At 37.4% G+C, this 15,750-nt stretch overlaps 1 long non-coding RNA gene across 6 annotated transcripts; it reads left to right on the forward strand.

The window, feature by feature from the left end:
- The first annotated feature begins 1,328 nt into the window (after positions 1-1,328).
- On the forward strand, positions 1,329-13,651 carry LOC139130801 (uncharacterized). 6 transcript variants are annotated; one of them, XR_011551981.1, is made up of 4 exons: positions 1,329-1,797; positions 2,497-2,574; positions 7,154-7,261; positions 11,518-13,651. It is a non-coding gene; the product is annotated as an uncharacterized lncRNA (long non-coding RNA). The 6 variants fall into 6 exon arrangements; XR_011551978.1 differs by having other exon boundaries at positions 1,332-1,797; positions 7,148-7,261; XR_011551979.1 differs by lacking the exon at positions 2,497-2,574 and having other exon boundaries at positions 1,347-1,797; positions 7,148-7,261.
- Positions 13,652-15,750: the final 2,099 nt, after the last annotated feature.

Raw genomic sequence — 15,750 nt, forward strand, 5'->3', positions numbered from 1 at the left:
ATTAATTCATAATTTGCCCTCCCACTAAAACTTTTTCGACCTACCCTGCCGCACTCAAACCCACTCCCCACTTATTTTTGCCCGTTTCCCCTCCCTACTATGAATTTTTGAAGCTGCCCTGTGGCGAAAAAAACTTGCCAATTTCCCCTGCCCTGGAAAAAATCCCCTCAAAATGTTGTCATTCCTTTTCCCCTGAGACATGAAAAGTTATAAGTACTAGCCCTGTGTCCCAATCCCCAGAAACACCATGGCTCAACTTCCCTGTCCCCGTTTTAAAAGTAGCTTTCTCTCTCCTCGTTTTTCGCCAAGCCCAGTCCCCAGGACAATCAACCGATATCTGCCACAAACACTAAATTTGCTCCCCTGCCACTTAAAAACATGTTCCCTGCCTGAGCAAAATTAAAATTTCCTCTGCCCTCAAAAATCGCCTCGGAACAGCTTTTTTCGATGTTCCTGTTCTGTGCACGGGTTTGGCACGTCTGTATAATATTGCGTAAATACAATACAAGCCCACAGTAAGTGAGGCTACCCACAATTCCCCTTGATTTGTTCACTCAGACATTTTTTGCTAAAGGCTTTTTCAATTTTATCAGTTTCTTAACGATTTGTAACTTACAATTTAAGTTCAGGATTATTTGTTAAGACTATGTTCCAAAATTATTGATTATGTTTAAAATTCAAGAGTAATTGAATGAGAAGTTGATGTTTGGAGGTACTAAAATTGCACACTTGTCAAGATAAAGTTATCAGCAACTAAGATGGTCTCATCATACCACCTGTCAGATATGCAATTTCCTTTGTTGCGAACATTAAAAAAATCAATACTCTTTCTTTTGCCAACACAGATGCAACTTATTCCCTTAGTTTCCTTGAAAATCTTGTGTATGGCTGTCAAAAATCTATGTCGACAAAATTACAAAATTGCTATCTCCTTCGCGGAAAAGGGGTTGATCTTCTCATTATTCACAGTGAGAAATCAGAAAATTATGATGATAAGAACTATGTTGCCAGAATTTGAAATATGGACTGAGTTGTTCTGTGTACAGAAGAAATTTGCTTCGGTTCAGTGAGTGATCTCCGTGTGTACAGATCATAGAGGATTGTGGGTAGCCTCACTTACTGTGTTAAGCCGCAGTCTGATAGCACGGCAAAACTTGACCCTCTAGCCTGCTGCCCTGAAGTTTGTACATTTATCTGGTGTAAGACGAAGATGGGGCTAAGTTAGCAATATTCTTGTCTAACGAGAGCGAAAAAATAACATTTTCTTCAAGATTGAGTAAAAAATGATAGTTATCATCAAATTCTTCGCAGTTCGTTTCGTGAATATTTGAAAACCTAAGGAGCCGTAAGCCATATTGGTCAAAGGTCAATCAGAAGACCCAGTGTGGTGTTGGCGTGGCGTCGCTTGCACGTACCGCCAACAATGATCAAAATCTCCAGTCGTTCATCTTTTAGCGTTTACTGACATGTCCCGCCCGTGTTTAGGAATGTCTACAGTCTACCTTGAAATCCTGGACCATCTCGACGACTACGCTGTACGTTTTAATCTAGTACAACTGGAGAGTCGTCCAATCGTGTCGATGTCATGAACTTATACGTTTTAGAGCTACTACCAGAAGCTCAACGGTTCGACAAGCAGCAGTTTATTCTCCGTTCTATCGGGACGAAACTCGACAACCCATTTTAGCAATTTGGACGGAAGAGGGCAACTCTTTTCGCACAGGCGAAAGGTCGACCCCCTCGATCGCTGCTGAGTCCTGCATCAGCTGGACGGCGGTCGTGTACACAGTATACCAGGTACAGTTAACTTTTCCTCTTTGTCTAATTCTTAACCCGCCATATGTAACCAGCCCAAGTGTCTTTTCTTACATACGTCTACTCCTTCTCGTATAAACGTGTTCAGCAATGTCTTTATCTTGCAAAAATGTCTAACGTTTGTGTTGTTTAAATCATCGATATTGCTGATAAAATTTCAATAAACAATGAACATCTAATTCCCAGGCAACTTCATGCTAATGTGACCTTTTCGTGGCGAGGTACTGTATAGAAATTACCGGGGGGGGGGGGGGGGGTTAGGGTTGGGGTGTTGGTTGGTGTTTCGAAAATATAGAATAATCACCCTTCAAAAGTGTTTTCAAGAAAAAGATTGCCCCCAACTTTCATTTGTCCTTTGTGTCACAGTCTTATTTGATGTTTTATTAATAACTGACGTAAAATTTCTTATTTGACCTTTGAACTTTCAAAGAATACCCTAAACCTTTAGAAACATGTAATCACTTGGGTGAAAGTCCAATAGCATATTTGTTGTTCACATCTGCTTTCAAACGCTATTCTCACCATCCGGTACTATTCGAAAAACCAAATTTCGTGCACCAACATTCACTAGTAACCAGCTCAGTCTAATTAAGTACATTAATATCAATAATCAAGCATCTATAAATACACAGATGTGGCTAGTTCTGTATTGAAAAATAAGATTTAATGGTTTCCTCATAGATACAATGTGAAGTGAATCACCGTCCCTCCACCCACCGGTCTGGAAACAGCTCCTGTTTGCTCCGAGCCGCGTTGCTGGTAAATATATCAATTACAAAAAATCTCTGAATCTCTGACACCTTAAATGTGACAAGTATGTGAATTTGCATTAAATATGCTAATTTTATCCAAAATGACCAGAATGCATGGCGATATTCACTACAGCGATTTTGCTGGATAAACTTGTCGAGACCAAAATATTTTGTAACATAAACGTTTTGATATTGAGGTGGGAGCCTCAAGGTTCTTTCACATTTTTATACATAAAAATTCATTTCTTTTCAAAGCTGTCGCGTACTCTTTTGGCCTCCAAAATAGAGCTTGCAAGGAATGATGCTAGACAACTGTATGCGACAGTATCCCTTAGTTACACAGCGAGCTATATCGGCCGCTAGGTTTGAGTAATGTTAGAATGAAAATCTATTCTAGAAAATAAACTTTTAGGAAGACTTACACCTCGCAATTCCCCATTTTCAAAAATAGGTAATATTACTAAGAACATACAATGTCTAAGTTGAAAACATTCAGCGCTCTGCATTATACATTAGACTACTCTGTGCACTTTATGTGAAGATTTCAGTGCAGGTATGCACAGTATCCTCAGTGTTTGCATGTTTGGGCAAATATTTAATCACAGCACAATCTTTACCTTGTGCAAAATTGCACATACACCAAAATTACTGTATTTTCACAAACTTACTTCAGCTCTGAAGGATGTTGGCTTTTACTGCAGTAGGAAACCATACATTTGTGAAACATATGATGAGTAAATTCAAATTTTAACAGTCATTTTGATTTTGGTAATATTCCTAAGGAACAGAACATGCAACGTCACAGGTGAAAACATTCACCTCTGTCAGTGTTCAATCTGGGATGTCAAAACAGGGGGTCACTGTAAACCCCTACTCCTGTCCCAAGGGGACCATTTTAGAATTCGGGGGACATCAACACACATGTAAAACCCTTGAATCTTCTGTGGACTTCTGTCAACGTGGGATTTAAAGGGACATAAGCTGTAACTTGTTGCAAGTTTTTCAGTGTTCTGCTTCTGTATATCAACCACTGTGTCTGATCCTAAAAAGTTTGTCATGCTGAAATTTCAAGTATTCTTTTGAAATTGTCAACACAGCTTGTATGTGTGTAGTGATCATTGTTTATTGTTTACAAATGAATTCTAGTCCAGGCTTGAATGCAATTTTCAACAATACCGTAATTTCGTAGATTATACTCATTTAGGTTGTGTTGACATGCTAAATACTTGGCATTAAATTACGAATTAGGGATTCAATGCAGAAAGTGTAGGAAAACCACAAAACAAAAGTTCTGAAAAAATAGCCAAAAGATACAGCTTATCTGGTAAATCAGATATGTCCGACCTAAAATATTGCTGTTCAAAACGATCATAGCTGGCCCTACATGGATGCTTGCCTTGTAGTGTTCAACCTTTGTATGGGTGGTAGACATTGCAGACGCTTCAATTTGAGGGCATGCCCCATCACCTTTGTCTAAAACAGGGGTGCATCAACTACTGGCATTAAAAATCCAAGTCGCAACTAGCCTATCGCCATTATGCACAGTCTATTTTGTCTTGCTTACATTCATTAGCCATGTCACATGCACACAGCTCTACACTACATCAGTCCTTTCTACCCAGCTTCTTACGCACCACCTTATACACTCTCACAAACTTATTTCAACTTGAAAGTTAACCCTTTTCCTGCCAGACAGTATTAAGACTATTACTTCCCAATCAGCCAAGTCAGTAAAACGCAGTGTTTCCGCTGCCCGCTCGCCAAATCGCAAATGCGAGAAAAAAGTAGCGTTTGGCGAGAAGATTTTGGCAAAAGTTAGCCAAACTTGCGAATCGAAAATTGCACTATGACGTCATCACTTTGTCTGTCCGCGCGCACATCGATGTCCTGCATTCAACTTGAGACGTCATGCTTTATCTCTCTACATCCCCGACCTTATGCGTCAGGAGATCCTATTTGTAACACATACAGTATGAATAAATTGTAACGAAATAACTCACAAATCAATAGTACCGCATGTATATCATGACCAGTTGACTAAAATGTTGCGAAGTTTTGGGTTTGACTACGCGCAATGTGTGATAACTCCGTGCAGTGACAGCCATGTCATCGTCAACACTGAAGGATCGTAGTGACTGTGAAACTAAGCAAAAACGGCAAACTTTCCTTTTTGACTTTGGCTGCTCCACCAATATGGGGGGAACCACCCCTACAACACACATTCTACGCGCAAGTAAAGCTATGAAATGGAAAGAAAGATTATGATCAATGTAGGAAAGTCGACCGTGAATTTGGAAAGGAAGGTAGCGGCATGCATACGCATGGCATTTTTTAGAACGTAGAGCGAGTAAGGCACACTTGAATAGCGAAAATGTTCGTGGTGTATTGCTGCCAACAAGAAAATACCTTTACTGGCGTTAGAAACTTGTGTGAATTGGCTTCCTTAAATATAAATTCGCGGCAATTTTCAGTGTATCACCGTGTATTGTGACGTGACATCGTATAAAGACTTTCAGAGAAGGCGCTCGCTCGTCCGCTGAGTCGGCCAAGTTCCGCATTCACATCGTGCAAATACGCTAAGTCTTGTCGCGATATTTGAGCATTTAACTTGATCGTCAGTGAAACAAAAAGATGTTTCTCCATATCAAAATGGTATATATTTGATATTTTACGGTTCTGTTTACATAATAGACGTGAACATTTGGATTTATGATCCGTGATTTCCGCGATCCATGGCATGATTCAAGTGGCTGTGAATACACACTTACGTCTTTGATGATGACCCCTGACCCAAGCGCCATTGATACGCCGTGCGCTGTCCGAGCTTCGAATTGCTTGCTAAACTTCAAGCGTAAAGCAAATGTATTGGAAGTCTAAAAAAATGCACATATTTCTCAAGTCTGAGAGTATTTTACTTTCGAACTGCTACGATAATGGATATCTGATTCGTTTGAAAAAACTAGTATGCTGAACCTTGGTGCCGCTGTCTGTAGCGATATGTACAGTATCGCACGATAGCGATTTCAGGTTTGTTACTGAATATAGTTGCATACGCCTAACTTTGGACAAGTGTCGCTTGAAATTCGGACAAATTTTATGTTGTATGCGTGGATGATGTTGGCACCTTGTAATCTGAACCATAAATTGGTGTTACTTTTAGTATCCATAGTAGCACTAACAGGGTTTATTTCCGTCATTCTTACGGAAAATGCAGACAAATATTTATTTTTGCATATTAATGAAAAGAAATGACGTCATTTGTGATCAGTGGTATCGGCTTGGCTAATTGAATATCTCGTTTGGCGAATAATGTTTTAGGGCTTCTAGCCAAATTTGCTACAAGATTTTGGAACCCAGGGGAAACACTGAAAACGCGGTATTGAGCCCAAACATGGCGTTTTTTCACCTGCTTGGCTTGGCCTGTTATAGCATCTTTAGTCCAAAAAAATCAAGCTTACAATATTTATGTTTTCTACAGCCTTCAAATGTACAATATTATGTTAAAATACACCATATGGAATATGTTGTGTTTCATTAATTTAAACCATCTTGACCTGATGGTGAAATATGGACTTGGCAGGAAAGGGTTAGCGCATAAAATAATGCTTAAAGATACTGCTATTGGGGCTTTAAAGGCCGTGAGCTGCAACACTGTGAAATTTGTCCAACCTCAAAGTACCTTCAATTTCTTCAGATATTCATTGCAATCTACAAATTGAACGATATATACCGGTAGTCATTAACTGTGCCTCAACAGCATTTGCTTGTGGCAGAAAAGACAAGAAATTGAGCACATCTTTGTTAATTTTAAATTTCCCGCAATTTTCAAAATCTTGCCATAATTAATAGGTGAAAACAAGAATTTTTCCTCTAAGTGGAGTGAATCCCTTTCCCTTCCTTTCAGTGGGTTGCACCATGTTGTATTTGTAAAGATTTAAATGTGTACATCCACCATTTACGCTGTTTATCATGTAGTTGCATGTAGGCAGCCATATTTGGGTGCGGCACCCATTTATTATTTGTCTTACAAGAATCTCCTCATGCAGTCCAACTCTGTGGATAATTATACTAGAGTAAACATCTCTGAGTTGTAGAAATTTGCTATGAACTGATTTTAATCTAAATATAAAAATCATAAAAATAATGTCAAAAGTTGCAACTCATCTGCCTTAAAGTAAACATGAGAATAATTCTGATCTTACCTAAACATGGTATGTCATTTTATTTTGCATCACTTCATTAATGATTTCTAACTTTCTAAATTAATGCAATTTCTGTATCAAATGAAATATGGTCTTATTTTCAACATGAACATTTTGTATTATTGTATAACCATGGATGTAAAAAGAGTCAATCTTTCATCCATGCTTAGTGCAGTGGGAATCCGATGATGTCAAGCCTTTGTAGGCCATGGGAATGCTATTGTCTGATTCAAATGTGAATACCAATTGATATTCAGATTAATATGATTATTCATTGTCATTATTGTCACATGAAATATGATGATTCATCATCTGTGTTTCAGATATTTTGATTTTTCACAGTAAGATTTTTAACTCTTTTATTTATATCCTTGCAAGTTGCAGGCCCCTTGGAGATGTTTATTAGGCACTGAAAAAGTAGGGAAAGGGTAGTGTCTCAAGGAAAGACAGAGTTACACAAAAAGGCATGCCAACAACAGGAGAATAAGAGAGGTATGTACTACAAAGTCTGCACTGATAATTTTTTAGTCTAAACCAGTGAACTTTGAAGGACAAGGTAACCAAAGCACCAGTGTTGGTGAATTATAGTACATGTACATGGTAGAACCATCATGACACAAGTAAAATCAATTTTACTTAGTTCAGCTTTGATATTTGGTTATACATTTGCAGAGCACCTAACAGCTTTAAGCGACAAAATCTGCCTTTTTAGCTCCGCTGTCAGAGACGCGGAGCTTATCCGATAGACTGATTGTCTGTCGTCGTCCGTCCGTCAACAATGGTCTTCTTCTCTGAAACCGCAAGTCAGATTTCTTTGAAATTTGGTATGGAGGTTCATAGGAGTGACCTCACTCAAGTTTGTTCAAATTGTGGTGAAATTTGCATAATTGTATTTTTGGGGCGATTTTCCTGTTTTTGGTCAAGAAATCTTCTTCTCTGAAACTTCAAGTCAGATTAATTTGAAACTTGGTATAGAGGTTCCTGGAGGTAACCCCAGTCAAGGTTGTTCAAATTGTGGTGAAATTTCCATAATTGTATTTTTGGGGCAATTTTTCCTGTTTTTGGTAAAAAAGTCATCTTCTCTGAAACCGATCGTCGGATTGCTTTGAAATTTGATGTGCAGTTTACTTAGGGTAACTTAGCTTTGCAATTTGTTATACAGGTCCCTACCGATGAACTTAATGGTATTTATTGAAATTATGATGAAATCTGCAATTTTGTTATTTATGGGTAATTTTTGCCATTTTTGGTCGAAAAATGTATTTCTCAAAAAGTACTGGTCTGATAGCTTTGAAATTCGATATGCAGGTTCCTACAGAATAACTAAATTTGATATTTGACATTATGATGAAATCTGCAATTTTGTATATTTGGGGCAATTTTTGCTATTTCTGTTAAAAAAATTTGTTTCTCAAAAACTGCAAGTGGATAGCTTTGATATTTGGTATACAGGTTCCAAGGGATTATTGTAATATGTGATATACTAAAATTATGGTGAAATCTGCAATTTTTATTTTAGGGGACAATCATTGCCATTTTTGGTCAGAAAATTTTATTCTCTAAAAACTACTCGTCAGATAGCTTTAGTGGACGTGTTCTTTGGAATGATCCGATGTAAAAATTCAAATTATGATGAAATCTTCAATTGTATATTTTTGCAGATATTTTAGCCTCTTTTTTCTGGCCATTGAAATGAGCTATCAAAGATTTCAACCTTCTTCACCAACATGTGTCAAAATAGTTATTCTCTACATAAACACAGCGGAGCTATATCGGCCGCTAGGTCGCTTGTTAACCTTCCCTTGAAGATACAGATGTAATCGATAGTTATGCAGCTTATTCAATGTCAAATTTTGAGATCACAATGAAATGTGTAAACCCTGCAAATTATTTTGGAGAAACATACAGATAAAGTATCGCCCAAAGCTTCGCTTTTTTAGCCTCATTATCGTTTCCGTATCGTTTCCGCATCGCCCAACCCCAAATCCAACATCGCTCACTCGCGTTGTTTGGTATCGTTTCCGTATCGTTTCACTAGCGCATCGCCTCATTCACGGAACTCAAAGACATCGGATATGAGATATCGGGCATGAAAAGTCGATGTCATTTCGTCAAAAGTCATCGAAAATTGAGAATATAGACAAGATTTTATCTAGTTGAAGGTAAATGATCGGTTAATAATCATGAATTTGAACGTCTTGGACGATGTGGGTACGTGATTTAGAGTGATTGGCGCGGCGTGACATATGTAGGCCAACTCAGATTTATACCGTATGCGCATGGTGCGATAGTTTGCCTAAAATTAATTTTATTTGTGATGGATAATTGGTTGCGGAGTGTAACTCTATAGTATGAATTGCGTAGCAATTATTGAAACACTTGGAAGTTCCCGCTATCAGAGTGTTATCAATGTGTTGTGACTAAAGGTCACGGACTTCCTCTACATCATAATTTATTCACGTCAATCGGGTTTAAAGGTCACTGTGTAAAGCGTTAGGAGAATTCATGGCGGCATCACTATATGTGTTAACCTAGTATATGATACACTGCAGTTATTATTTTAGCAATTCTCCTTACTTTGTACGGCCAGTTTTTCTTGTGCGCTTTCAAGGACGTACATGTATTTAAGCTTAAAAATACTAATTTCAGTCATTTAAAATGGTAATCCGCACACAGTACCACACATTTCTGGGTTTCTAGTCAGTGGAAAAGTTGTCCCACGTCACTTTTTGACACTTGTCTCATCGGGCAACCCGTACTGGTGTTTCAGTTGCAGTTGTCCAAACGCGACTTTCACTTGCAACCGTTAATGTCTGTCCCTGGTAGAGTGCTATCTTGTTACAAAAATGTTCGCAAATAATACGTATACAAACTTCATAGTTCATATCAAATAAAAGCAATTCGTAAAAGAAGCGCATTATAATCACAATATGTTTCAACTTTGTTCCCATTTTTGTGTGTTGAAGCAACATTTCATGAATGGATAATGTTGGACATATGGGGTTGGACACATGTATTTGATCTTTCATTTTGTATACCTTTACTCTCAAAGCGGCGAAATTTCCGAAGGCGGCAACTTTGCTGTGCATTTTTGAGTGAATAATATGCCGTGGCCAATTGGGACCATGAAATTGACTTGATACGATGCAGTGGCGATGTTTAGGCTGATACGATGCGGAAGCAATGCAAGGCTGATACAGAGGCGGTAATGAAACGATATAGAAAATAAACAAACTGAGGCGACAGCAATGTCGGAAACGATACAGAGGCGATCTGAGGCGAAGTTTTATGCCATACTTTATCTGTAGTGTTGAAACAACTAAAGGGGCTCTTAGATTGAGTTCAAAACACAAATGTACATAACAAAATACAATAATAGCATAGTCAACTCAGGATGAGCTTTTAACACTTTTAACAGCTTTTAACTGGCCAAAATATTGTTGAAGGAATCCATGAAGTGTATTTTATGAACCTTGCCAGGGAACACAACTTTGAAACAATATCACAAGACACACTCATGTCCAAGAGTTTGTTGCAAATTAATATTGAAAGATGAAACAAGCTTATGCTCTGATAACATGTTCCAGATTACACGATGTGCTAAAAAACCATAGTTTTATCTTTTATTAACATTATACGAAACTGTTTTTGGAACAACCAACTGTGTGCAAGAAAACTCTTGCCTTATTTCACAAAATGTAACTTAATATACATTTTTTCATAAAAACATTTTGCATAGTCAAAACAGCTTCAGTGTTGCACCCGCTGGGAACAAGGATATAGTTTTGAACTAGTATTTACTTAGTGGCTGAACTGACAGTTATTGAACAGTATTCAACAACAGCCAGTCCATGCTTCAAGTATCTCTATTATACTTCAAACTTTTCTGTATGGCTGTCTATATAATTTCTTGAAAATTATATAAAATGTATATAACACGATTGGAACTAATTTGGGATAATTGGATTTTCATATTTTCAAATTTCTCAAATATGTTAGGTGCCCTATAGTTGAATGTTGCAATATTACCAAATACTCATAAAAACAAGTGCATAACATAAAAAGAAAAGTAGATGAGGTTACATTTGTAGATGAAATCGACATTACTTCATCCAATTATCCCAAATTAGTTCCCATTGTGTTATATGTACTCTAAATAATGCATGATATTGAAAAATCATTGAAATGGTTATTGACAATGAGTCTCCTTCAAAGCATTTTTTCAAAATTTTTATTTTTAGTAGTCTACAGTTTTCTCTACACATGTGAGCTATGCCTGGCTTGACTAGGGAATCTCTGTTGGTACAAATCAGAATGAATCATGGGATATTTGTAGTATGGGTTGGGGTCTTTGCATAGTTAGCACTATTAGATATACAGAGTCAACAATTTTGTCACAATAATTGTACAAATGTACTAATGGGTTCAAATAAAATTTAACAAAGCAAGACTTACTTTAGTTGAGGGTTATGTAAATTGACAGTTCCATTCTGATGTGCTCAAAGGTCTTTGGACAAGGATGCCAATGTTAAAATGATACATGAATTTCCCTATGTTCCTAAGCATAGGTGGAATGGAAGGCAACATAATATGTTCAAATCAGTAATAAGTCATGATACCAGAGTTGATTTTAAAATATCAAATGTACCATATTGTTAGTTATGGCAGTGACTGTAAGTATTATGCCATCATTTATCTCACTCTTTGCATTATTTTAAATAACCATCATTTATCATTTCTACCTACAGATTTTAAAGAGGAGAAGTGCAGTGATCAATGCAGATGAGAAGGGTTTCTGGAATGATGTAACTGCAGACCTGATGTCTGATGAGGAGGTCCCACCAGATGGAAGGATAATTGCCTCCAGGCCTTCTTGGCGATCTGACAAACTAACGTTTTGATAGGATAGACACACTCAATCAGCGAATGCTTAATGACTCTAATTCAAGACACTACATACTGCAGAGGAAGTATGGCAGAGCCAGTGAGAGACCACCTGATAAAAACAGTTCAGTGACAATTGTGTGAGACAGAACAGTGATGCATAGCTTTTCTGAGTAATTATCCATCATCCCTCTGTTGGTCAACAACTGATTTGTTCTCAATTTTAATTGCTTTACTTGAAAAGTAGTACACAGAGCTGGTGTTGTAAGTTCAGTGAAATATAAAGTCATTAGCTGGCACAGGTCAGTTACACCAAGAAAAGTTTAGTATAACCAAGGCATAACTTACAAATACTTCACAAGTACATCTTTGAAGTACTGCTGAAATTTGTCACTTTGACGTATCTGGATTTGTGCCCTCAAGAATTTATCAAGGTGCAGTTACAGTGTTTAAACATGCTGAACAAATGTGAGCCACACCGTGTTACTGATGGTATTTTTCTATTTCTTGTCCAAAAATTTCTCTGAAATTGCTTGTCAGATTGCTTTGAAATTTTAAATGCAGGTCTCTTAGGATAATATAATTGAAGCAGTAATCAGTTTGTCCTGAGATATGCAATATGTGTTTTTCAGAGCAATTTTTCCTACTTTTTTAGATTTTGATGAACTGAACAAAAGCTACAATTTAACAGTGCACATACATGTATGTGATAAGTAAGAGTTAATAAACATACACTACAAAAAAATTCACCCCTGAGACAGTTCCTGCACAGGCCCTGATACAAACTGTGTTACAGGTCTGTGTCAGCAAATACAGAAGGAGTTCTATCAGGGGCTGATGCACATGTCTGTATCAAGTACTGTAAACACATGGCTGTATTTCTACCAATTACAGCACCTGTACACAGTGCTGTGAACACTGATCTCTAACAGGGTCTGAAATTTTTCAGTGTTCAAACAATAACATTTCTTTCTGCTTCAATCATCAAAATTTGCCAATTTTTACAACAAATTTACACCCTGAAATCCATCCAAATTTTCAGGCCCTGTAGCTGACACACCACTGTACGCACACCGGTGGTTCAGTGCTGCAATTATAGGTCTTGATACAGTCAGAATTTACAGCATTGTATACAATCCTGTACCACCATGAATCAGAATTTACACAACCCTAAAATTTGACAGGTTTTTACTGGTCTTGCAAAAAAGGTTATTTCTCTGGGCCTGTTACAGGTAATGATTATCCTCTGTTACAGGCATGTGTCTGCCTTTTCTTGCTGTGTAGATAGCTTGAGTGCTTCATATTCAATCAAGAAACTCTTGAAATGATTTTTTATTCCTATATTTAAAGGTACACATAGTTGATCTTGTAATTTGGTGAATTACACAGTCATTAGCTGACACATCTCAATTGACACAAACTTACTGTACAAAACTTAGGAATACTACACATGTATATCTTTTAACGTATGCCAAAATTTACAGCATACTGTAAAGAGCATTAATTTTCACCAGGATTTAATTTCACTATTTTGCTGTTTGGGACACATGATTCACTGTGTTTTATTTTCACAGATCAGGCCGTGAAACAATGAATTCTATTATAATTTAAAATTGTCATATGGGTTTAATTGAGCTGATTTTTAGTTGCTTGTTGTATTTTGGTTATTTTCCTGTTTTTGTCTAAAATAATTTCTCTGAAACAGGTCAACAGATTGCTTCAAAATTTTGTATACAGGTCAATAGGGATGATAATGGTAAGATATCAAATTGTTCTGATGAACCATATTTCTCCCTGTTAGGCTCAGGCATATTTAAAAGTGACTGCATTAATTGATATTAGAGTTATCAAGGCTATGGAAATTCTTTTTTTACAGTATTGAAGATAACTTTGAATGTGTCACAGGAAAATTGTTCTGAATGTTTTTGTCTGTATTTTTTATTTATTTTACTAACATTTACACATTCGTTTGGAATAAAGAAGAATCATTTACAGTGATCTTGGATTTGTGTATCTAAATTGCAGTATAGTTTTCAGATGCAATCTGTACTCTATTTGCTGTAGAAAGCATCATTACATTGGTGTCTTCACTTGTAAAAAGAATACTCATTGCGTATACACACACACACACACACACACACACACATATATATATATATATATATATATATATATATATATATATATAGTGTAGTGATGCCTGTATGAGTAGAAATACATGAGTCAAAAGCTACAAAGCATTACTGTTATTTGAGGACCCACCCCACACCCCAGGTCCCCGAAGCCAGTGTTGGATAATTATGTAAAAATTGGTGAATAATAAGTATGGATATATGCGGCAACTGTCCCTTCCATTATTATGTAATCAATCAAGCCAAAAGTACTGGTCCCTTGATTCTCTATAAATTAGAGAATCCAGTAGTATCCTGAAATACATATATAATGGATAACACGTGAATCCAGCAGAATCCTGCAATGGATTAAGCAATGGATTCTGTTCCGTATCCGACAGAATCCATTGACCACCAGAATCCACTGGCATACATAATGTATATTTAGTATTCTGGTGGATTCTTGAAGTATCCAGAACAATATACAGAAGAATCCTCAATGGATTTCTCACTTTTGGCACAGTGTACCGGTTAGATAAGTAGCCCCTAATTGACTAATCTGTTGATGACACCAGTTAGTGTTTGACAAGCCTGCAGCTACTGTTCCCAGGCCCTGGGACGGCTAACCAACCAGATCAACACAAACCAAACCCATGGTAAAATAGTAAAGTAAACAAAATTGTGTCACAGATCATGAGTTTGGTTCTATTACCCTCTCACCGTCCCCTCTAAAGATGCCCAAATTAACGCAATTCAACTATAGACAGTAGAGGGAGCCACTCTACTGTTTATGATAACAAATCGCGGTTTAGTAGTTGTTAGAACATCTATCATGTGATAAAGATTTCAGGAGCCATCGACGTCGTGGCCATTTCATAGCTAGTTTCGTTTGTCGGACCACGCGGATGTTCACTTTCCTGTCTCAAGGCTGAAATTTATGCATGTGCGTCAATGGACAAACGTATTCACTTTATTGCCAAATTGGGCGTTAAAAACCCAGCGTACTCAGTTTGTACTGACCCAATATTACTGTTGAACGCTACATGATTGTATCACAAAATACGATGAAATTCAAAATCGTCGAAGTAAATAAGAAAATAACGCCACCGATATAAATAGAAAGGTCAATCAAGTGCATGGCGGTAGAAGAGACTGCTTCAAAGGATGGTCACCCATTAATTAGAGTATTATTTTGAGGTCCCGACATCGACTAATTCTTCATCAGGTATTTCTATGCCGTAAATCACAAATTAAAACATATTGAATATGGGAATCATGTAAAAATCAACAAGGTCGCAGTTACAAGCTACCTGTGAAAGGTCGCGATCGACTACTATCGATGGAGGAAGCGTGTCGCCCTTGAACAGAAATAATTATATTACTTTTGTGAAAGGCATGTAAAAAATTAAGAGAAAATAGCTTCAGGTCATAAGGACCTGCACCAAGCCAAAGCTTCAGGTCCTTACAGAAAACTGCCGGTCCTCAATAAATGCAGTTGTTAACGACCATTAAAGTCAACTTCTCCACCGATACTATGCTTTTGAATGTTGTAATATTTAATTTTTCATATCCTTTATCAATAGAGTCAGTAAGTATTCACTCCAAAGGACTATTTTTCACATAGATTGCAGAATAGTGTAAATGAATGATCATGAAATATTCATCTACATGATCAGGAATCTGAAAAAGATCACAGCCCTCATCTTCCTCAAGGTCATGCGCCCACATTTATCAATGTTTTCCATCACCGGGGGGGGGGAGACAACGGGACTAACAGGAGAATTTGACATTTTTCCTAGCCATGTCAAATCCCCTACTCTCGGACTATAAAATGATGTCAAACACCCAGGGGCCGGGGAATACAGGCTCATGCACTGGCATGGCTACATGTGGCTGATGATAGCGAGAAATTTTTTCTATCGTAACTTTCTATGGGGAATGGTGTTCTCTACATTGCTGTGTACAATAGCGCTGTTCACGGTTACA

This window comes from Ptychodera flava, chromosome 4 (genome assembly GCF_041260155.1).
Source record: "Ptychodera flava strain L36383 chromosome 4, AS_Pfla_20210202, whole genome shotgun sequence".
Taxonomy (NCBI): Eukaryota; Metazoa; Hemichordata; class Enteropneusta; family Ptychoderidae; genus Ptychodera; species Ptychodera flava.